The sequence below is a fragment of the Ochotona princeps genome, chromosome 12 (assembly GCF_030435755.1).
Source record: "Ochotona princeps isolate mOchPri1 chromosome 12, mOchPri1.hap1, whole genome shotgun sequence".
NCBI classification, from domain to species: Eukaryota; Metazoa; Chordata; class Mammalia; order Lagomorpha; family Ochotonidae; genus Ochotona; species Ochotona princeps.
The window spans coordinates 69,211,042-69,234,966 of record NC_080843.1 but is presented as its reverse complement, the minus strand read 5'-3'; positions in this window follow the sequence as shown (position 1 = coordinate 69,234,966).

Genomic DNA, 23,925 nt, shown 5'->3' with positions numbered 1-23,925 from the left:
CTGGTTCGGCTCCCGGGAAGGCCCGGGTGGCTGAGGCGGTGCTGCCCTGTGAGCTCCCTCCCCGCAGGGGCCTCTGAAGGACCCCCGACTCCTCGAGCTGAGCGGTGAGTGTGTGAGCATCTCCTGAGGCCCCGGGGGGGGGGGGGACAGGAGGGGACCTTGGGGTCCTCACTCTGCAGCGCTGACCTTGAACACTGGGACTCACAGTTTAACAAACTGCAGTGAGGAGGGGACAGTGCCGGGACAGTCCGACTTCGTGTTGGGCATGAGGGGTTTGTTTGTTTGTTTGTTTAAGTTGGCCTGATCTTGAGTTGAGAAGCAGCGTCTCCAGCCCCCCCAGCTCAGTCCTCAGTGAAGCTCCTCCTAAGGGTCTGGGGCAGTTTTCTTGTTGCTGACACCAGAGCAGCACAGACTCCAGCAGTTAGAACAGCCTTGTTTTCCTCTGAGTTTTGCTGCAAGGTTGAGGGGCAGCATGTGGTGCGGGCGTTGTGCTTGGCAGAGGCCTGGGGTGGCACAGCGACCTTGGAGACAAGCCAAGGGAGTGCAGGGGACTCAGGCAAAGGGGCTTCTCTAGAAGAACCTGACGCAGGAGCTGTAAGGCACCAGTACTGGTTTATGCTGATGGCTTCTGGCATGTTGTCACCCATTCCCTTAAGTTCTCATAATTGGGATTAAATATCCCCGTGAATTTTAGAGGGAATAAGTCAGGTTCAACAGAGAGCATTAAGGCAGGGAATAAATCTCTGTCCAGACTCTCATCGTATCCTCTGGCTCACTCATTCTCCCTGAGAGAGAGCAATAGAATGGGGGTTGCCATCCGGAGTGGCAGCTGCTGCCCTAAATCGGAGGGCATCTATTGTGTTCCATCTATTTTATATTGCTAAGTCCTCGGAGATTAATATTTTCTTTATCCATCCAGAGCTCCGTTCCTGGATGACATATTAATATCATCTAAAGAAATGATTGATGCTCTCTGGGTCCTCTCAGCCTTGGCTACCTAGGGAGTAAAACCTTGGGAATGGCCTAGGTAAATCCTAGGATAGTGAACTTGGGGTACAGAGCAGTTTCATTTTAAATCCACAGCCTGGTTTAGTCAGAGGATAATGTGCACCAACGAAGAATTTTTGCGAAGGTAAAGTTTTGGTGGCCTAGAGCACTTATGAATTTGTGAGTGTGTTTGTGACTGGTTTCCTAAGTTATTTAAGGCAACATTTGCAGTGATCCAATACTGGGGTAAAAAGGATTAAAAAAGTGGGTGTGACTGGTTTCATAAAAAGTCTCATTTGTGCTCAATATCCGAGACAAGGATCTTTTTAAAACTTTCACTAATTTTTATTGGAAAGCAGATATACAGAGAGGAGGAGAGACAAAGAGGAAGATGTTCTGTTCATTGTTTCACTCCCCAAGTGACTGCAAAGACCTGAGCTATGTAGATCCAAAGCCAGGAGCCTGAGCCTCTTCCGTGTCTTCCACACGTGTTAGGGTCCCAAGACTTTGGGTTGGCCTCAACTGCTTTCCCAGGCCACAGGCAGGGAGTTGAATGGGAAGTGGTGTCCCTGGGATTACAACTGGCGCCTACATGGGATCCTGGCCCATGCAAGGGGAGGATTTTAGCTGCTAGGGTACTGCCTTGGGCCCCCTCAATAACTTCTTAAAGGGAACAAGAGACCAAAAAACCTGACACCTGCTGTCCAGTAATATTAACCTGCACCTGTGTATAAGATTGAGCCTTGACCCTGAGCTCATCATCCACTAACTGCAGATGATGAAATAATTGAACTGTGTTGTGATTCGTTCTTAGTAGTCTATTGGTATTAAGCAAACATAACATAGCTGGTGTTAAAAAAAAAAAAAATCCCAGAGGCACAACCTTGGTTTTGAATGGAGGAGACACTGCAGGCTGTGAGGAGTTCCCAGGTCCACACTGTCACATTTCTGCCTGCTTAGGATTCCCTCCATCAGTGCAGTGAGCCCCCCTGGGCACTGTGTCCTCAGTGAGAGTGATCCCCAAGGCCTGGGAACATGGGGAAGCTGCTGAGTGTGGGTCTCCCTGTGAAGTGTGAGCAGGCGGCTTCCCAGAGTTCATTCTCTGTCATATCCTGGGGCTTTGATGTACAGCTTGCTCACTTAGGCAGGAATGCGCTGCCCTGATTTTCATGTTACATCTTTCTTGTCTTGAATGGAACCTGGGTTTATCCAATGATCTCAGAGGAAAAAAAAGTAAATTCTTTTTTTTATTATTAATTATTTTGCATTATGTGACAGTTTCATAGGCTCTGGGAATCCCCCACCCCTCCCCACGCCCCTCCCCCCTGTTGGATTCCTCCACCTTGATGCAGTATTACAGTTCAAATTCAATCAAGATTCTTTCCTTGCAAACGTATACCAAGCATAGAGTCCAGCTACTTATTGTCCAGATGGGTTGAACAGTTTCTTGGGGAGACCATTTCTGGTCCGAAGTTAGAGCTGGTAGAATATCATCCCAGTCAATTAAGAGTCCCAATATAACATTAACAGCAATTTGCAACATTATGGAATTGACATGGTTTTGAGTAACCAGTATGTTAAAAAAATAAAAAAAATTTAAAAAAGCAAGTTATTAACCACAACCGATGATTAACTCATTGACATCCCAATTTTAGTTTATATACAGGACCGGCTGCTATATACCTTGAAATGGCTATAAGGCACCTTGCAGCTGTCTCGTGTCTATTTCATTTTAGTATTTAGCCATTTGTTGTGTTGAAGTATAATTTCGCTGATCTTGGCAGATTTTAGGATAATCTAGACTGGCTTGTAACTCTAACAAGACATTTGTTGACAATTAAGGTGCAGAACATTTTTTGGGGGGGCGGGTGTGCAGGAAAATCCTCAACACCATGGTGAGGAGTGACTAATCTTTGTGTCCCACCCAGTGAGGCATGAGCCAATCCACGCCAGCTCTTTCCTGTCAGATTTCAAGCTCTACTTTCTGTTGTTTGTCTATTTATTTTAGGTTTTTTTTAGTTTGTATGATTGTTTGCTATGAGGGGTTTTCGAAGCGATCCCAATGGTCATTGCGAGGGAGGGTGGGGGTCCAGAGGTGGAGCCAGGCTCGGACCAGAGAAAGCTCTCCTCCCTGGTCCCGAAGGACGTTTATTGTTCTTCTGTTTCTGCAGACCGCTCAGGGCTTCTGGTTGTCTTTCCAATGACGTTGGTTTCTGTACGGTAGTGTTTGGACTTCTTCCATCCCCAGCGGAAGCTCCGGTTGGGGGTGGGTGACCTCAGAGTACTCAGCCTCCGAGGGCATCCAATTCCCTGTGGCCTCCTTGGCAGTTGGGATATAGTCCTTGTTGCTCGTATTAATAGTTTGTGGTGAAGATCTGAGAGTCTTCATGGTTGGGATCCAAGCTTCCTCCTTACCACCTGCTCCACTCTGGAGTGCCCCCGTGCTCCACGCACATGACCTCCTGTTAACAGGTTGTTAGGATTTCACCCGATTCCCCCCTCATGCATTGGTATAGTAGTTTTACTATTGTTTAGTGCTACTTTGAGTCTGTTGTCTATGAATTACCAGATTTGATCTTGATAGGCTATATTGTACTTTTTCCTCACTCTTTTTATGGTCCTGAAAGACTTCCCTGCACTCCCTCCCCATTATGGATTAACATAGCATATTGAGGGTATAGTAGGTTTTACAGTTTTTCGATGTAGATCTTAAGTATTCTGACATTAATTGTTGCTTTATAGATTATATCGCATTATCTTATTGTATTGGATACAGGTTGTTAGAGATTGCACTAACATTACAATATACAGGTACTATCTTCCAGGTTGTCATCTTTTCATCTCAGATTAAGGCAATACATTGTACTATGTGACACAGTTTCATAGCTACTGGGATACCCCCACCCTTCCCCACACCCTCCCACCATGTTGGGTTCCTCCACCTTGCTACATAACCACAGCTCAAGCTCAGTTGAGATTCCCTCACTGCAAGCATATGCCAAACATAAAGTCCAGCATCTTATTGTCAAGTTCATCGGCTTCTTAGGGAGACCCTTCCAATATACCATCAGCAAAAATTTACATCATTATGGAATTAGTTGGCATAGTAATGAGTAACCAATATGTTAAAAATAAATGCGAGTTCTTAACCACATTCTGTGACCACCTCATTGACACTTCAATTTTAGTTTATACACAACTTATAACATAACATACATAGCATTACATGTTTTACATAACATCATATCATCTTAAATTAAGGCAAACATGTGGTATCTAACTTTTGGGATTGGCTCATTTCCCTTAGCATTATGGTTTCCAGTTTGGCCCATTTGGCCACAAAGAACTGCATTTTGTTTTTTTTAATAGCTGAGTAGTATTCCATGGAGTAGATGAACCATAGCTTTCTTATCCAATCCTCTGCTGATGGGCATTTTGGTTACTTCCATGTTTTTGCAATTACTGATTGTGCTGCTGTGAACATTGGGATACATGTTGGTTTCTCCTAAAACAGGTGATTTGGATCTATTCCTAGGAGTGCTATTGCTGTATCATACGGTATGTTGATTTTAAGTTGTTTGAATGTTCTCCATACTGATTTCCATAGAGGCTGTACCAACCTGCATTCCCACCAGCAGTGGAGTAGGGTTCCCTTTTCTCCACAACCTCGCCAACAAGTGTTGTTGGTGCTTTTATTCATGTGGGCCAATCTTACTGGCGTCAGGTGGTACCTCATTGATGTTTTAATTTGGATTTCCCTTATTGCCAGGGAATTTGAGCATTTTTTCATACGCTTATTTGCGATTTGGGTTTGTTCCTTTGTGAAGTGTTTGCCCATTTCCCGTGCCCATTTCTTGAGTGGCTTATTTGTTTTGGTATTTCGATTGTTTTGTAGTTCTTTGTATATTCTGAAGATTAGCCCTCTGTCACCTATGTAGTGCACGAAGATCTTCTCCCATTCTGTGGGTTGCCTTTTTACTTTGTTAATTGTTTCCCTTCTCTGTATAGAAGCTTCTTAGTTTGATGAGGTCCCATTTGTTTATTCTGATCTTGATTGCTATTGCCTTTGGTGTCTTTTGAGGAAGTAGGAACGTACCCCTAGATCTTGCAGAGTATTTCCAACATTTTCTTCCAAAAGTTTGAAGGTTTCTGGATGTAGGATTAGATCTTTTATCCATTTAGATTTGATCTTAGTGTATGGTGAGAGATGTGGGTCTATCTTTTTGTTTCTGCAGGCTATCAACCAGTTATCCCAACAGCATTTATTGAACAAACCTTCCCATTTGCCTGGATTGTCGTTTGTCTTTTTGTCAAAGATTATTTGGCTGTATCTGTGTGGGTTCCCTTCTGGTGTTTCTATTCTGCTCCATTGATCTTCCTCTCTATCTTTGTGCCAGTACCAGGCTGTTTTGATCACCACTGCCCTATAGTATGTCCAGAGGTTTGGAATTGTGATTCCTCCTGCTAGCTTCCTGTTCTTCAGGATGGTTCTAGCTATTCGTGGTTTTTTGTGTTTCCAGATGAACCTTTGAATTGTTATTTCCAGTTCCATGAAGAATGTTTTGGGTACATTGATTGGGATTGCATTGAATGTATATATTGCTTTTGGTAGTATAGACATTTTAATGATATTGATTTTACCTATCCAGGAGCATGGGATGTTACTCCATCTTTTGAGGTCTTGTTCAATTTCTTTTTTAAGTAATTTGTAGTTTTCTTCAACTAGGTCTCCAACATTTTTGGTTAGGTTTATTCCCAGATACTTCATACTTTCCTCTGTTATTTTGAATGGCATCTTGCTGATTAGATCTTTTTCCAATTTGGGGTTGTTTGCATACACTATGGCTGTTGATTTCTGTTCATTTATTTTATATCCTGCCACTCTACCAAACTTTCGTACAAGTTCTAGCAGTCTCTGTATTGAGTCTCTTGGCTCTTCTACATAAAGAATCATGTCATCTGCGCATAGTGAAAGCTTGACTTCTTTGTTTCCCAGTTGGATTCCTCTGATTTCTTTTTCTTGTCTTATGGCCTCAGCGAGTACCTCTAGGACTATGTTGAATAGTAGTGGAGAAAGCGGACATCCTTGTCTTGTTCCAGATCTCAGTGGAAGGGTTCCAGCTTTTCTCCATTCAGTATGATGCTGGCGTTGGGTTTTTCATATATTGCTTTGATTATGTTGTGGATTTTTCCATCTATGCCTACCTTTGTTAGGGTTTTTAGTAGGAAGTGGTGTTGGATTTTGTCGAAAGCTTTTTCTGCATCTATTGATACTATCATGTGATTCTTGTTTTTCAGTTTTTGGATGTGGTGTATCACATTTATGGATTTCCTTATGTTGAACCATTCCTGCATTCCAGGGATGAATCCTACTTGATCTGGATGAATGATCTGTCTGATGTGTTTTTGAATTCTAGTGGCTAGGATTTTGTTGAGAATCTTAGCATCAATGTTCATCAGAGAGATAGGTCTATAGTTTTCTTTCTCTGTTGGTTCTCTCTCCGGTTTTGGGAGTAAGGTAATGTTGGCTTCATAGAATGAGTTTGGAAGGGTTGCTTCCTTTTCTATTGTTTTGAAGAGTTTGTAGAGGATTGGGGTCAGTTCTGTTTGGAATGTTTTGTAGAATTCTGTAGTGAAGCCGTCTGGGCCTGGGCTTTTCTTTGTTGGGAGGTCTTTAATCACTGATTCAATCTCTGCTTCAGTTATGGGTTTGTTCAGGTCATTTGTTGCCTCTGGGCTAAGTTTTGGCAGGTGGTAGAAGTCTAAGAACTTTTCCATTTCTTGGTGGTCTTCTGATTTGTTGGAGTACATTGCTTTGTAGTAATTTCTAATTATGGCCTTAATGGTTGCAGTGTCTGTTGTTATGTTGCCTTTTTCATCTTTGATGCTGCTAATTCTTGCCTTCTCTTGTTTTTTTCTTTGTCAATTGGTCCAGCGGGGTGTCTATTTTGTTTATCTTTTCAAAAAAACAGCTTTTTGATTCATTGATTTTGTGTGTAGTTTTTTTGACTTCTATCTGATTAATTTCCTCCCTTGTTTTGATAATTTCTTGTTTCCTATTGTGTGTGGGGCTCTTCTGCTGCTGTTTTTCCAGATCCTGGAGGTGTGTGTTTAGTTCTTGTATTTGGCGCCTCTCTTGGGCCTTGACATGAGCTCCAATTGCAATGAATTTACCCCGTAGCACTGCTTTGGCTGTGTCCCACAAGTTTTGGAATGTTGTGTCAGAGTTTTCACTGGTTTCCATAAATTTTTTGATCTCATCTTTAATTTCTTCTCTGACCCATTGTTCGTTTAATAGCATATTGTTCAGCCTCCAAGAGTTTCTGTATTTCTTTGGGCATTTTGAATTGCTGATTTCCAGTTTCATTCCATGGTGGTATGAGAGAGTACATGGTATGATTCCTATCTTTTTGAAGTCATGGAAAAAGTAAATTCTTGACAACTTTCTTTTCTGCCAAGTTTCAGTAAGACTGTCAACAATATAAACTTCATACCTAGCGAGAAAAAAGCCTTTGTCAGTTCAGGTCTCTTGGGTCTTCCATCCCCGGAAGTGACTACATTCTGGTAATGTCTGATCTTTGATGTTTATGATTGCTTAATCTGTGTTTTTCAGTAATGTGGTATCACAGTAAATCAAGCTGCTACCTGCATGTGGGTTCAAGATCTGCCTGCTTCACTTACAGTTCTGCTTCTCACTAGGAAATCTGGGAAAGCAGGATAACATGTCCAATGCTTGGGTTCCTGCCCTTCTGGGATACCCAGGAGAAGCTCTAATTGCCTTGCTTTGATTTAGCCCAGAAAGTGCTGCCATATATGGATTGATCCAGAAGATGGATCTTTCTCCCTGGCTTCAAATAAATAAACCTTAAAATGTCTGTTTGTTTATTTTCTTTTTTATTATTATTGCTGTTTGTTTTATTTATTTTCAACTGAGAGTTTAAAAAAAAAATAAGAGATAGAGCTCTTCTATCCACTGGCTCACTACGCAGGCGGCTAAAATAACAGTTGCTGCACCAAGCTGAGTCCTGCAGCCTGCAGCTTCCTCCAGGTCTTCCGTGTGGGTGATCAGGGCCCAGGCTCTTGACTGATCTTCCACTGCTTTTCCCAGGTGATTGACAGAGAGCTGGGTTGGATGTGGAACAGCTGCTTCTATATGAGATGTTGGGGTTGCAATTCACAGCTTTACATATTATACCACAATGCTGGCCTTTGCTTTAGTTTTGATGCCGGTGACAATATTTTTCTTGCTGTTTATTTCTCATATGCTAATTCATGGCAAGAGTTTCACATATGGGACAATATTCTTAGGTTACAAATTGTGGATAAATTCTGAGGGTGTATGAGGTATTGGTAGTGTAGAAGGATTGCGGTCTAACATTTCCTCCATGTGCACTTATTTATTTTGTGATTCTCTAGGACTTGGTTTGACTTTATTGACTTCATCTAGTGTTCACTGAGATCTCTGATCACATTGCTAAGTAGCAGTTCCAACTGGCTGGGCACTGACACTGCAGCATTCACTTGTCCTGATTACGGCCAGTCGGTATGTAGCATCCCTTGCTGTTCTGTGAGATTTTCCTTCACATAATGTGCTGCTCTATTTAGAATCACTGGGGAGAAGCACCTGGGCCTCAAAATTGTGTGTGAAAAGCTGCACCAAACATCCATGCCAATTCTTGTTTTTAGATTATTTCTTTTATCATTTTAAAAATAATTTTTATTAAGTTGTTTCATTTCTCCAATCATAGAGACAGAGTGATCTACCATCAGGCAGTTAACTCCTTGAAGTCCTGCAAGATTGTGACAAGGTCTGGCCAAAAACAGGAGCCAGAAACTAAATCCATTTTCATGGTAGCAGGTGCAAAGACTCACACACTTGAGAGATTTGCTGCCTAGCTCCAGGGAATGCATTGGCTGCAAGATGGAATTTGTTGTGGAGCCATAATACAAACACAGGGAGTCCAGTGTAGGGTGACGGTGTCCTAAGCAGTTTCTCAACCACTCCCTCAGATGCCCACACCTCCTCATGTTAACTGAATATCTTATAGGATTGCATTTTGTGCCCTTTATTAAGATGTCAAGGATATGTGTCTCCTAAATTTTTGTTTGAATAGTTTCCCTAGTGTCTGCAATGAACATTTGTAAATAACCCAAAAACAAATTTTAATGATTATTTTTATTGGAAAATCAGATTTACAGAGAGAGGGCGAGACAGAAAGATCTTTGTTTCACTGATTCACTCCCCAAGTGGACTCACTGGCCGTAGCTGAGTTAATCTGAAGCCTGGAGCTTCTTCTAGGTCTCCTACATGGATACAGAGTGCCAAGACTTTGAGCCATCCTCTACTGCTTTCCTGGGCCACAGACAGGTGGGTGAGTTGGGACGCAGAGCAGTCGGGACAAGGACTGGTAGCTGTATTATGATCCCTCGTATGCAAGGTGAAGACCTCAGCCGTTAGGCTACCGTTCCTGGCCCTAAACCCAATTTTTAATAATGCTGTGCTATTTTGTAAGAAGTTCAAGTATGTTAACGTTTGAATTTTTTTCAACAGATTTGTACATTTAAGCAATCCTTGTGACATGTTTTGCTGCTGCATGCAATGCCAGCATTCCATGTAAGGACCAGTTACAGTCCCTGATGTTCACTTGCTGCTCTACTTCCCTGCTAATGTGCTTGGAAGATAGCACAGAATGTCCCAGTTCTTTGGACGCCTGCAGCCCTGTGGAGCATCTGAATGGAGTTCAGGCTCCTGGTTTTGGCTTGGACCTTGCTGCCTCTTGTGTTCCCCTGGGGAGTAAACCAGTGGAGGGAAGATCTCTCTGGCTGGCTTTGACTCTTGCTCTCTAACTCTCTCTCTTAAGCCAATAAATTAAAAAACAAGCAAGCAAACGAAAAAAAAAAATTTATGCTCTGTAGATGGGAACTATTCCATTTCTTCTAAATAGATCATTGTTAGTTTCAAGGGATGATTCTGATTTTTAGAAATTCTAGAGAATCTTGATCAGCATGTACTTGAATAGTATTGTAAGGTGCAGTGTCGTGTTTGAGTATACTGCAGCATCAACTGAGTAAAGCAGGTGCCCAGGCTTTCCATGTATGTTTGTTTTTGCAGCATACAGGGTCCTGCGCTCCAGTTTCCTGCATAAGCTTATCCTGTGAATTGTAGTCACCGCACAGTGGGATGGAACACTGGATCTTTTTTTTTTCTTTTTTTAAGATTTTATTGTTATTGGAAAGCCGGATATACAGAGAGGAGGAGAGACAGAGAGGAAGATCTTCCATCCGATGTTTCACTCCCCAAGTGAGCCGCAATGGGCCGGTACACGCCGATCCGATGCCGGGACCAGGAGCCTCTTCCGGGTCTCCCACGCAGGTGCAGTGTCCCAAAGCTTTGGGCCGTCCTCAACTGCTTTCCCAGGCCACAAGCAGGGAGCTGGATGGGAAGTGGAGCTGCCGGGATTAGAACTGGTGCCCATATGGGATCCTGGGGCTTTCAAGGCGAGGACTTTAGCCGCTAGGCCACGCTGCCGGGCCCGGAACACTGGATCTTGTTCCTTCTGTCTCACTTGGTTTGCTACCTCTTGTCCCTCCTTCCTGTCCCCGGGCTTCACTCTTATCAACCCGTAGTAATCATAATTCTAAATTGGCAGCTATTTTTTAACACTTATATAGAATAACACATATTTCTACCTCTTATTTCATTTTATCACATCCAGTTCCATCTATTTTTTAGCAAATAACAGTACTGTATTCTTTTTTTTTTTTTAAAGATTTATTCATTTTATTACAGCCAGATATATACAGAGGAGAGACAGAGAGGAAGATCTTCCGTCCGATGATTCACTCCCCAAGTGAGCCGCAACGGGCCGATGTGCGCCGATCCGAAGCCGGGAACCTGGAACCTCTTCCGGGTTTCCCACGCGGGTGCAGTGTCCCAATGCATTGGGCTGTCCTCAACTGCTTTCCCAGGCCACAAGCAGGGAGCTGGATGGGAAGTGGAGCTTCCGGGATTAGAACCGGCGCCCATATGGGATCCCGGGGCTTTCAAGGCGAGGACTTTAGCCGCTAGGCCACGCCGCCGGGCCCCAAGTACTATATTCTTTTCAATGGCTGAATGCAGTCTGTCACTCATGATGGTCCACAATTAATAAAACCAGGGGAAACAAGTGAAATCTAGAATCAGAAAGAATGGAGTCTCTTCATTTTTATTTCTGTGTCTTTTACTTCCTTCCCTTGCCTACTTCACTTGGGTGAAAATTAAATTACATAACAACAACAAGTAGTCATTCTAATTTGGTCACATCTTAGAGAAAATCTTTTATTTTTTTGGCATTCAGTTGTGTGATGGCTCTACATTTGTCATCTGTAGATACTGTTTTATTGAGGCATATTTCTATGTATCTCAATTGATTTATATTGGAGTATATTTTTATATTTATAGGTTTGCTCAACTCACATATATTGAAGTTATTACACAAGAAATGTAGAATTTCATTGAGTGCTTTCTATAATTTCAATAATGCTTGTCCTCTATCCTGTTTATGTGAGTATTTGGTTTGTTGATTTGTCTTTTTTGGACTATTTTCTACATCCCTAAGTTTTGTGCACCATGGCTATTATGTGTGAGCTTATTGGTGTGTTTTTCCATTTATTTTACATGTATTATGATAATAATTTTGCATCTATTTTATCAGGTATACTTGTCTATGTTTTTTTTTAAGATTTGTTTTATTTTTATTGGAAAGTCAGATATACAGAGAGGAGGAGAGACAGAGAAGCTAGATTTTCTTTCTGTTGAATCAGTCCCCAAGCAGCCTCAACAGCTGGAACTGCGCCTTTATGAAGCCCACAGCCAGGAGACTCTTCCAGGTCTCCCATTCAGGTGCAGGGTCCCAAGGCTTTAGGCCATCCTCAGTTGCTTTCCCAGACCACAAGCAGGGAGCTAGATGGGAAGCAGGGCTGCCAGGATTAGAACCAACGCCCATGTGGGTTCCCAGCATGTTCAAGGCAAGGACTTTAGTGACTAGGCTACTGCATCAGGCCCAGGTAAACTGGTCTGTGATTTGTTCATGATTTTTTAACTAGATTTCTCGAGTATGAAAACTTATTTCAGAAGAGTCGTTAAGCAATAAATATGCAGAAAACCAGTTGTACAGCAATGGAGATTGCAGTTTTACTGAACAATTCCATTGTGTTGTTTTCTATTTTAAACTGACATAGGTGAATATCTTCTAACGTCTGATTCAATATAGTTTAGAAATCTAAGTATTGCTAGGCTCAACACAAATTTGGAAGTTTTCTCCCTTTCATTTTTTTACAATAATTCCAGAAAATTTTGTGTTAATTGGGTAGAATTTAGTAGTGAAGATAGCTGGTGTTGACAATTGGTTTGAAGAGATTTTATTCCTGATTTATGGTTACTTACTGTTGGTGTTGTCAGGTTTTTTAGTATCTTTCTGATTTGGTTTGGTAGGCTAATACTAAGTATCCAGAAATTAAGCATTTCTAACAACTCATTGTTTATAATTACTGTTGGTGGTCCCTAGTGATCCATTGCATTTCTTTTTTTTTTTTTCCTAGTAAAGATTGATTTTATCTGTATGGAAGGCAGAGTTATAGAGAAAGGCAGAGAGTTAGAAAGAGAGAGCTATCTGCTTTATTTCTCTCCAAGTGACCACAATGGCTAAAGCAAGACCAGGTTGAAGCCAGGAGTCAGTGGCTTCTTCTAGTTTTCCCACATCAGTGCAGGGAATCAAGCACTTGGGACATCTGCACTCCCACATGCACTAGCAGGGAGCTGGATCAAAAAATAAAGCAGCCAGGATTGGTGTGGTAGCCTAGTGGCTAAAGTTCTTGCCTTGCCTGTACCAGGATTTCATATGGACGCCGGTTCTAACCCAAGCAGCCCCACATCCCATCCAGGTCCCTGTTGTGATCTGGAAAAGCAGTGGAGGACAGCCCAAATCATGGGGCCTGCACCTGTATGGGATACTCACCAGGAAGAAGTTCTGGGCTCCTGGCTTCAAATCGGCTCAGCTCTGGCCATTGTGGCTGCTTAGGGAGTGAATCAGCCAATGCAAGATCATCCTCTCCTTTCTTTTTATATCTGACTTTACCTTAAAGGTAAATAAATCTTTATTTAAGAAAAGAGAGAGAGAACGAAATACAGCAGGCAGGACTTGAGGTGGCATCTACATGGGAAGTTCAGATCACAAGCAGTGGCATAACCCACTTAGTCACAGACAGCCCTGATCCGCTGTCCTGCTGTGATAGCAATTTCAATATGTTCCTCTTCATTTTGATGTTATGTCCTTGAGCCCAGTTTTTTTTTTTAATCTAGCAAAAGATTTATGAATTTTGCTTTCCTTTTAAGAAAAATGAGTGTTTTATCTTCAGAATGTCTTGGTATAGTTTTTATTCATTTCTTCACTAATTTTCATTTTGAGTTTGCTTTTACTTCTCCCAGACTTGGCTTCTTATTTTTCTGTGACTTGCAGATGAATACGTAGGCTGCTTATTTGATATTTGTGCTCTTGTTGAACAGTCAGCATAATGACTTTCTTCCTATGTTTGTTGACACTTTAAATCACTGTTACTGGAAAGTAGTACTTGGGACTAAATGAAACATGGAATGAAGCTTTTCCAAAAGCATAAACCTGAAACCACTGTAGCACAATTTTTAGGTAATATTGCCTGTGGTCTTACATTATCTATGAAACGAACCCAATGTTTTTTTTTAATTATTTATTATTTAACTTCAGTAATTACATTGTATTATGTGACACAGTTACATAGATACTTGGGTTCTCCCCACCCCTCCCCAAACCCTCCCACCATGGTGGATTCCTCCACCTTGTTGCATAACCACAGCTCAAGTTCAAAGCTGATTTTGTGCTCTTTTGTAAGCAATTGTAACAGTCAAATTTTCAAATTTGTCATAGGTTTATTTGTCAACATGCGTTAATATTACCAGTTTAGTGAACTAGGGATGGTATTTAGCAGAGTAAAAAGAATTTATATTCTAGTTATAAAATTAGCAAAGTTATATTTTAACATATTCAAAGACTCCAAAATCACAAATACTGTGGGACACTAGTGACAGACATATCATTGAATTTAATGTTTTTTTAGCTTGTGTGTCCTACTTGTGTGGCTATTAGAGACATGTAGATTCTCAATTCGTAAACATTCATAAGAGAGTGGACAGGACAAAATGACCCTCCTTTCACCAGTTCACTCCCACCAGGATCCCATGGTCTCCAATTCCAGGCTTGGCCAGGTCCAATCCAGGAGCAAAGAACCCCATTTGGGTCTTCCACGTAGTATCAGGGGCCCGATCCCTGGCATCATTCACTGTCATTTCCAACATATTATTGAAAAGTTGATCAGAAGAAGAATGGCTGGAACAGAAGCTGCTGCTCTGATAACAGGATGTGAGCATTACAACTAGGGGGCTCAACCTGTTGTGTCTCAGTGGCAACTCTGATTTAAAGGAAAAAAAAATTTTTTTAAGAAAATTCTTACGAAGAATGGTGTCAAAGAGACAGCACATGGGAACATATTTGAAGAAAATTCAAAATTTTATCAAGGCAGGGAGATTCAGTGTTATTTGAACCTAGAACGGGTACTTCCCTCTCCCATCATGACCGGGTCAGGTGGGAACTGCACTCCAGGCAATTGCAAGTGAAAAGGTAGAACGCCACCTCCTGCTGACTGCCAGCAGATGACATCCCTGCTTTTTCTGTCCTCAGTTGCCAGTTGCCAGAGCCATGATCTGGCTGAGTGGTATTGAAAGTTATGGGCCCTAGGCCTGCAAGGGGTCATGAGACTCTCCATTGAGCACAAGGAAACCTAGATCCCATCTTCACCATATGCAGCATCTACTGTGGGTGAATCTATATAGAAGAAGCACATTTGCAGTGACTTTGGACAAGAAATATTAAACGTATTAGGGAGAAGTCCAGAAAGGACAGGATTTCTTTTTTCTTGTTTAATTTTTTGAAATAAATTCTTTTAAAATGTGTTTTTCTTTGAAAGGCAGCATTGCAGAGAAAGAAGCAGAGACAGAGAGGGATCTTCCATCTGGTGGTCCACTCCCTAATGTCCTCATTAGCTGAAGGTGGGCTGGTTCTGGTTAGGAGCATGAAGCTTCTCTGAGTGCTGTGACATGAGTCCAGAGGCCCAAGGACTTAGACCATCCTTTGCTCTTTTCCGAGCCATTAGCAGGGAGTTGGATTGTAACTGAAGCAGCCAAACGCAAAGCAGCATCCATATGGGATGCCAGCACTGAAGGTGGATGCTTAGTCAAAGGATGCTGATGCCATCTTTTTGTGTGCTTTTGTTTTAGAGGCAAGGACATAGAGCATGGATGGAGAGAATACTCTCAGAAGGTGGTTCACTAACCAAGGCTGAGTTAAAACTGGGAGCTAATGAGGCAGATGTGACAGCAGAGCAAGTTTAGCAGGAGATTTGGACACCTCTATATTCTTTTAAGAGGGTTAAAGTGCTCCTCTTGTACACATCTCGATCCCATGTGTGCTGGTTCTTAACCTGCTGAACTGGCTTCCCATCCAGCTCCCTGCTTGTGGCCTGGGAAAGCAGTCAAGGACAGCCCAAAGCCTTGGGACCCTGCCACCCACATGGGAGACTCAAAAGAGGCTACTGTCTCCTGGCTTCAATGGTAATGTGGTGCCGCCATTGATGGCTCGCACCTGTTTGTCAGGTTCGTTGGTGGTGCACAGCCCCATTCAAGTTAATTGAAGGCGGGGAAAGTGCACCCTGCCCCTCCTTCAGTATTGTTCACAGAAAATGACAGTGCAGAATTTACCCTGATTGGAGGATGAGAGCTTAAAAACTCGGGACTTTCCCCATTCAGCACAATAGCACCTGGGGTGTAGCGGGAACTGCTCTCACCAAACTATGGAAAGACTTCTGCTAACATCCTGCACTTGGGTTCAGTGGCCATTGACACCACGTGGGGCATGAATCAATGGATGGAAGATTACCTCTCTGTCTTTCCTCCTCCTTGTGTATTTAACTTTCCAACAAAAATAAATACATCCAAAAAAAAAAAAAAAGAAAAAAAAAAACCAGAATGCCAGCTCAGGATCCATGCAGCTGTAATTGGATGAGGCGTGGTGCTTGCATTCAAACCAGGCACTTAGGGTTGTGTTGATCACAAGGAGAAACTTTACCACTATGGTCAATTGCAACCATTTTTAGAAGATAAAAATAATTGAAAATTGATGGTGGTGATGATCATAATGGAAAAACAGTGAGTTTAATTTATAATTTTTCTCGTGAGTTCTTAGATGATTTTTGGCATTGTAAAATGATACAATGAATTATTTCAAAAATTTCAACAGTATGTCAGAGAATAACCAGGAGGGCCATCTGAGTCTCCCCCTCAAGTGCTTGAGCCGTCTTCCAGTGTTTGCAATTCACATTGACTTAGAGCTGGATTGGAACTAGGCAGATGACAGCTTAGCTTGCTGTGCCACAAAGCCATTTCCTATTGCATGTTGTGTTTTATGTTGTTTAAGATTTATTCATTTGAAAAGCAGAGCTGCTTAGAAAGAGAGAGAGAGAGATGGAGAGACATCTCCCATCTGCTTGTTTGCTGTTCACATAACCAGAATGAGCAGAGGTGAGCAAGTCTGCAGCCATGAATCAGGAGTATTATGCAGGTCCCAACTTGATTACAGAAACCCAAGTACTTGAGCCATCCTCCACTTCCTTTCCAGGCCTGTTATCAGGGAGTTAGATCTGAAGTGGAGCATGCAGGATATGAGCCACTGTCCATATGCGATGCCAGCGACTTTATTGGCTAAAGCACAGGGCTGGCCCCTGTTGTATTCTCTTTGGATTTTAGTTGAAATGTAAAGTTGCAGAGAATAGTTGGGAGCGTGAGAAAGAGCTCTTCTATCTGTAACTTTACTCCCCACATGGCTGCAATGGCAAGAACTATGCCAAGCCAAAGCCAGGAGCCTCTTGTGAGGTCCCACATGGGTACAGGTGTGCAAGGACTTGAGCCAACCTCTCTTGCTTTCCGGGGCAAAAACAGGAAGCTGTATTGAAAGTGGAACACTCAGGACAGGAACTGCGCACGTATGGGAAGCTCAGCCCACCTTGCCACAGTTCAGTTCACAAATCCAAACAGCTTTAAAAGGAAACAGAGGCAGACCATGAAAACACTGACATGCTCCCTGCTTCTTCCAGGTGATATCCTGTAGCGGTTCCAAAGTTTGTGAGAAGGTTAACAACATAGGCAGTCCTTTAGTGCCATTTCTAATGTTACTTTCATGATTGTATATGTAGATCAGTAATGCCTGATTTCAGTTTCTGTTTGTGAACACTTTTTAATGAGATACATTGCAATGCAATGAAAGTGGTATCTCATTGTGGTTGCCATTTGCATTCACTTAATGCAAACCATGCTGAGAATGTTCTTGTGCTAATTAGCCTTTTGGTTATCTTTGTAGAAATGTCTGTGTGTTTCTATGTTCATTTTGGAGTTGGTTTTTATTGCCTTTGAGTCTGCTGTGAATAGGCACTGAGACCAACATGGGGGTGAGGCATCAGTGTTCTTTGGCTGCAGGAACCACTGGGGAGATGTCCATTTGCCGTAAAGTGAGCACAACTCATATGGACTAGGAAAGGACACAGCAGATGGTCTGTCTCCAACAGCCCTCCCACCCAAAAATGACACTATAATTGACTAGAAGGCATGTCTATCCCTTTAGACCCTCCAGTCGTTGCATAGGTCAAGTTAAGAATGCACAACTAGAAACTATGCCTCAGGTCATTGGCATGTGGGCTGTTAGTTACTCCAACCAGGAATCATTTTTGTTAGCAATCATACTTATATTGTAATACACAATTACTATTTAATTTGCAGCTGATGCACAAATTTGAGATTGTCCTGTAACTCTACTATCCATTGATCTTAATAGAATTTTCAATGTCCCAACTATGTTTAATGTTGGCGAAGCAATTCCTAAAACCATCCCACACTGAATGTGCTGTAATGTGTGAGTAAGAGTGAAATTTTGATGACAGCAAATTGACTTATAATGCCATTATTAAGATACAGTTTGTTAAATTTATTTTCTAATTTGTTTTTTTTTTTCAAGATTTTATTATTATTGGAAAGCTGGATATACAGAGAGGAGGAGAGACAGAGAGGAAGATCTTCCATCCGATGTTTCACTCCCCAAGTGAGCCGCAACAGGCCGGTACACGCCAATCCGATGCCGGGAACCAGGAACCTCTTCCGGGTCTCCCACGCAGGTGCAGGGTCCCAAAGCTCTGGGCCGTCCTCGACTGCTTTCCCAGGCCACAAGCAGGGAGCTGGATGGGAAGTGGAGCTGCCGGGATTAGAACCAGCGCCCATATGGGATCCTGGGGCTTTCAAGGTGAGGACTTTAGCCGCTAGGCCACGCCGCCGCGCCCTCTAATTTGTTTTTATTGGAAAGTCAGATTTACAGAGAGAAGAAGAGAGACAGGAAGATCTTGGATGCACTGAATCACTCCTGAAGTGGCCACAATAAGTGGAGCTGTCAGAGCCAGGCCAATTTGAAGCCAGGAGCTTCTTCTAGGTTTCCCATGCAGGTGCAGGGTCCCAAGGTATTAGACCACCCTCTGCTGCTTTCCCAGGCAACAAACAGTGAGCTGGAAGGGAAGTGTACATCCAGGATACAAACTAATGCACATATGGGATCCCACTAAAGCCAGGAGCATCTTCTGGGCCTCCTTTAGCTACTTTTTTACCATGCTCAGCACTAAATTTATTTTTGAAATGATTTCCAGGTTAATCCCATGTGACCAGAGAAACTACCTGCAGATTTTAATGTTTTGACTTTTATACCTTGTAGACTTCATGTGTCTTAAATTTTTTAAGGATTTTACGGGAAGAAGAAACAGAAAATTTGGAAACAAAGATCACACCCAGTTGCCCCTAACCCTTGTACCTTCCCACGTGATCATTTATGTAAACATCATCAAAAACAAAAATTTAAAACTCATTAGAAAGATTTATTTTTCTATTGGAAAGGCAAATATACAGAGAGAAGAAGATACAGAAAGAAAAATTTTCCATATGCTGGTTCACTCTGTTGCAGGGTGTGAGCGAGATCACACCAGACATGTCTAAGGTTTATTAAGGAGTCTTTATTAATCAAGCTTGAAGACAACAGAGCACAATGGCAAATTACTAGCCCATACAGCAATCCACCTAATCATAATTCAACCAATCATAATCCCAAAAGAAACAAATGGTCATCATCCTTAAGTCCATCTATTAAGCTGAAGACCTATGTCCCAGTTTCCCCAACAATATATGTTATCCTAAGAGACATGCAACAAATAACCGGGACACACTCACAAAGAACCTGGACATGCTTACAAACCTGCAGACATTCACCTTTCCCTGGCTTCTTTGCCCACATTCTACTACTGCTAGGCCTCACCCCTCCTGGAACTCCTGATAGCACACAAACCAGTAACAACATTATTATAACCGTTGTCCCATCTAAGCAGCACACAGGGACCATGCCCAGGGGATTACCTGTCCTGGGTCAGCCAAGAGCCGAGGTGCCAGAGTAACAGAAGCACCTGGCCAGAAAGAGAGTGAGAGCCCCTGCTTCATGGGCCTTTTTAAAGGGACTTGTGAGGGGAGTGGTTACACAACAATGTAATACTGTCCCCTCTCAGTTGATAGGTGAGTCACAGGTGGGCAGGAGCGAATACCCAAGTGTTGTGGGCTAAAGAGTTGATTAGTGCTTGTTAGGATGAACAGGAACAGGAACTGGGCTTGTAGCTAAAAACACCTAGACTAATTGGACTTCCAATATCCTGGCTCATTTAGGATGTGGGGGAAGTGGTTGAGGATGTAATCACTATTCCATTGCTGTAGGACCCACCTTCAGGACAGAGGTTGGGGGACACAGCCAAATTTCATTTGCCCACTGTCAATGGGTGCTGGCTATCACTGGCTGCACCCCATAACAACTCCCATTGTAGCTGCAGTGACTGGACCTGGGCAGATCAGAAGCCAGGAGCTTCTGGGTTTTTCACATGGGTGCAGCATTCCAAGGCTTTGGACTGTCCTCACTTTCCCAGGCTACAGGTAGGGAGCTGTGTAGGGAGTGGGTTAGCTGAGACATGAACTGGTACCTGCATGGGATCACAGTGCATGCAAAGTGAGGACTTTCTCCCCTAGGCTATTGTGCCGGGCCCACTTCTCCAACTTCTCTGTTTGTGATTTTCAAGTAAAGAAATCTGTCAAAAACAGAAAGACAGAAAATCACCAAATCTGAAGAAACATCTTAATTCATCCGGAAATGTGAATTTTTTTCCTAGAGAGATTGTACTTGTCATATGGGCTTCTTGGATTATTGAGATTATAGAATTTGCTAGATTTGGAAAGTATTTGGTTTTCAGTGTTAAATTTCTACTGGAGCATATTAGACATATTTCCAGCTACTTGCTATCATCCCACCTGTCACTGACTCTCCAGGGCTTTCCTCAGAGTGTGTTATATTAATGGAGTCCTTTCCCAAAGCACAGCTTTGCACTCTCAGCCAGATGAAATGAAATCTCATTCTAGTATTCACCCCTTTGGATCTTTAAGATTCTACAGTTTACTTAAAAATTGGTCAAATATCATGACACAAGAAGTTCCATGTGTTGTTCAAGTTAGCAATTTTATCTTTCAACCTCCATGTGATCTTCCCAACATAAAAATCCCCAGTTTGGTAAGGCAGTGATCAAAGGACCTCAGTAGATAGTTCTCTGAAAGTAGCCATTACGGAAATGTAAAGCAAAATCACGATGAAATATCACCTCAACCCTGTCAGAACAGCTATTAATATTTGGTAGAAAGGGTAGCAAATGCTGATGATGATGTAAGAAATGGGAACTGCTATACAGTGTTGGTGGGATTATAAGTTAATTCAGTCACTGTGGGAGATAGTATAAAATGCCTTAAATGATTAGAAATAAGCTTGCTCTATGATTGAACAATCTAACTGCTAGTTGTATGTACTAAAAGTTATGAGCACATTGTATGAAAGAGATACCTGTAACCATCACGTGCATGATTGAAACGTATCTTCATTTCATGATCTTTATAGACCTTACATATTAAACTTTGGTCATTTTATTACTTTCCTTTTAATCACTTAATGAAAAATTAAGGTCTTGAGTGCAATGCAAATTTAAAACATGTCCTTTCAAATGCTTAAGAACGTAACAGGGGACCTGGCATAGTGGCCTAGTGGTTAAAGTCCTTGCCATGAATACGCTGGTATCCCCTATGTGCCGGTTCTAATTCCGGCAGCTCCACTTCCCATTCAGCTCCCTGCTTATGGCCTTGGAAAGCAGTTGAGGATGGCCCAAAGCCTTGGGACCCTGTACCCACGTGGGAGACCTGGAAGAAGCTCCCGGCTTCGGATTGGCACCGTACCAGACATTGCGATCAATAGGGGAGTGAATTATCAGACAGAAGATCTTCCTCTCTGTCTCTCCTCCTCTTTGTATATCTGATTTTGCAATAAAAATCTCAAGAAAAATAAAAGAACGTAACAGGAAACAAAGGGAAGATATGAAAGAAGTATCATTCTGTTGCTAAAATTGTATATATAAGTGACATTAATTCCATTTTTATATAAAAAATCAGTAAATAAGTAACTAGAAAAGAAGACGTTAAACAGATAGCAGTTAATGTTAAAAGGGCTTCTAAAACATTTTTTAAAATAGGCTTGTTACAATGTAGCGTTTGCCTTATATGCGTATTTTCTGTTCAACTGGAAAGCTGTGACTGGCTGATATTAGCTGCTTGTTATAAGATAGTTCTGTAAGAGACCGCAGTTTGGTTCCCTGCTAAGCTGCAGTTCCCTATGTAGTAATTCAAATTTTAGTTTCATTTAAATGTTATTCCATAAAAAGGAAAACAGAAAGTAGAAAGGATTTTAGCATGTACATACTCAAAAGTGAAAAAAGATTATGGGATATACATACATATATATAGGATATATACATATATAATTCTAAAACAAGCTGTATGAAATATTTACTTATTCAATATTTACTTATTCAAGTTCAACTTAAAAATATTTACAATATTTCATTACTTTGTGCTGGAATAAGTAAAATTGAGTTTTATTATTTCTTCATATGATTTTAAATATCTCAAGATGTGTGACAAAATCATTCGTAAATTATTCAAAAATTTCCTCATTTTTCTGTGCATTATTAAACATGTGTCTTCCTTATCTGCCATGTTATTTCACTCATGTGTTTCTATAGGCCTACAGAGTACTTAGTGAAATCGTTTTATAATTATTACAGAAAACAATCTGATACAGAATAATGAGGGAATTGTAGCTTCATATTTGCAAAAATAATTCAGGACAAGATATTTTATTTTGCTTTTACTCTATGTTGCTTTACAGATTGTAAATTAAGCTGCATCCATAGAAGATGTAAATCAAACACACAGAGGAGAATTACATTCAGCTTACTAATACAGTTCCTGAGTTAGTATTTTGGCTCAGTGTTAATATGATTATTTGTTTTAATTTAGTTGAGCAGAGTGGCAGTAACAGGGAGTCGCTGAGAGTGATGTCTTCACCTGGAGGTGTATTCTGTTTTTTCATATATTTTTTTTTTATTTTGAATTTTATGGTACAATTATATATAGGGTCTGGGATCCCTCCCCAAGTTCCCACCCCCCGGTGGAAGCACAAGGTAGTACAACCACTGTGGAAATCAGTATGGAGAATACTTAGAGAATTGCAAATTAACCGACCATATGCCCATATGACCCAGCTATCCTGCTTCTAGGAATACACCCAAAGGAAGTGAAAACTGCGTATGAGAAGGGGATCTGTAATCCTATATTTACTGCAGTACATTCCATAATAGCAAAGACATGGAAACAATCCAGATGCCCATCCAAAGAGGAGTGGATGGAGGTGTATTCTGACAATGCCTTCAAGAATTCAATGGAATTAGAATGTTTAGAGAAAACAACATTTAAGAGAATAAGGAATATTCTGGTGGAGTTGGTGATAAAGAAAGACACAGACAAGGACACTTGGTGCGTTCTCACAACAGCCCAAGAAAAACCTGTACTATTTATTTAGTTAGACTCCTCACAAGCTTCCTTCTACACAAACAGCTAATTATTCTATTTTTACTTCAAGACTAAGGGGGCATGTACAGACATTTGGTCACTCTGTCTGCACTTTAAGACCAAGCAGGTGCCCCTAAAGATAGTTCTGCAAAATACTGTATTCATATTCTTCTAAGTAATCCATTATTTATTCTTCAACAGTAGCCATGGAGCAACAGCCAGGACTCCAAGGCCAAGGCACCTGCTAATTAGTAGTACATTCCTACCACATTTCTATTTGTACAATTTACCCATTATCTAATGGGAAAATAGGTTACAAGGGAAAAACCTAAAATCTAAAACAGAAATTTCAAATATAAAATCCCTCTGCAAATATAGACTCTATAACCCCATAAACAATGAAACAATAATAAAAAGCATTTTTAATAAAAGCATCCTTAATTTCTCTAGCTAAAAATTATAAACGTGGCTAAAGCAGTTGCATTTTCTATGCTCCAAAAAATTGCAAAGACAGGCTAGCCTTTGAGATAACAATAACTGTATTTATTGCGATAGCAGTTTCAGCTCTCACTCCCATCACTTCCATTACTTTGTAAAATTCTTATTAAGCCATTTCCCAGAAGGCATGCTGTATGTCTGTGCCCAATTTCAGGGCAATGGGTAGGTACAGAATAAGGTGTCCAGAAATGGCATGGGTTTAATTGTACTCCTGTGTGCAGTTAAAGACCCACTCACCAAGACATTATCAATAACATTAACTCTCAAACTCACGTTGGTGGCAAAAGCCATCTCACAGGGGCAAA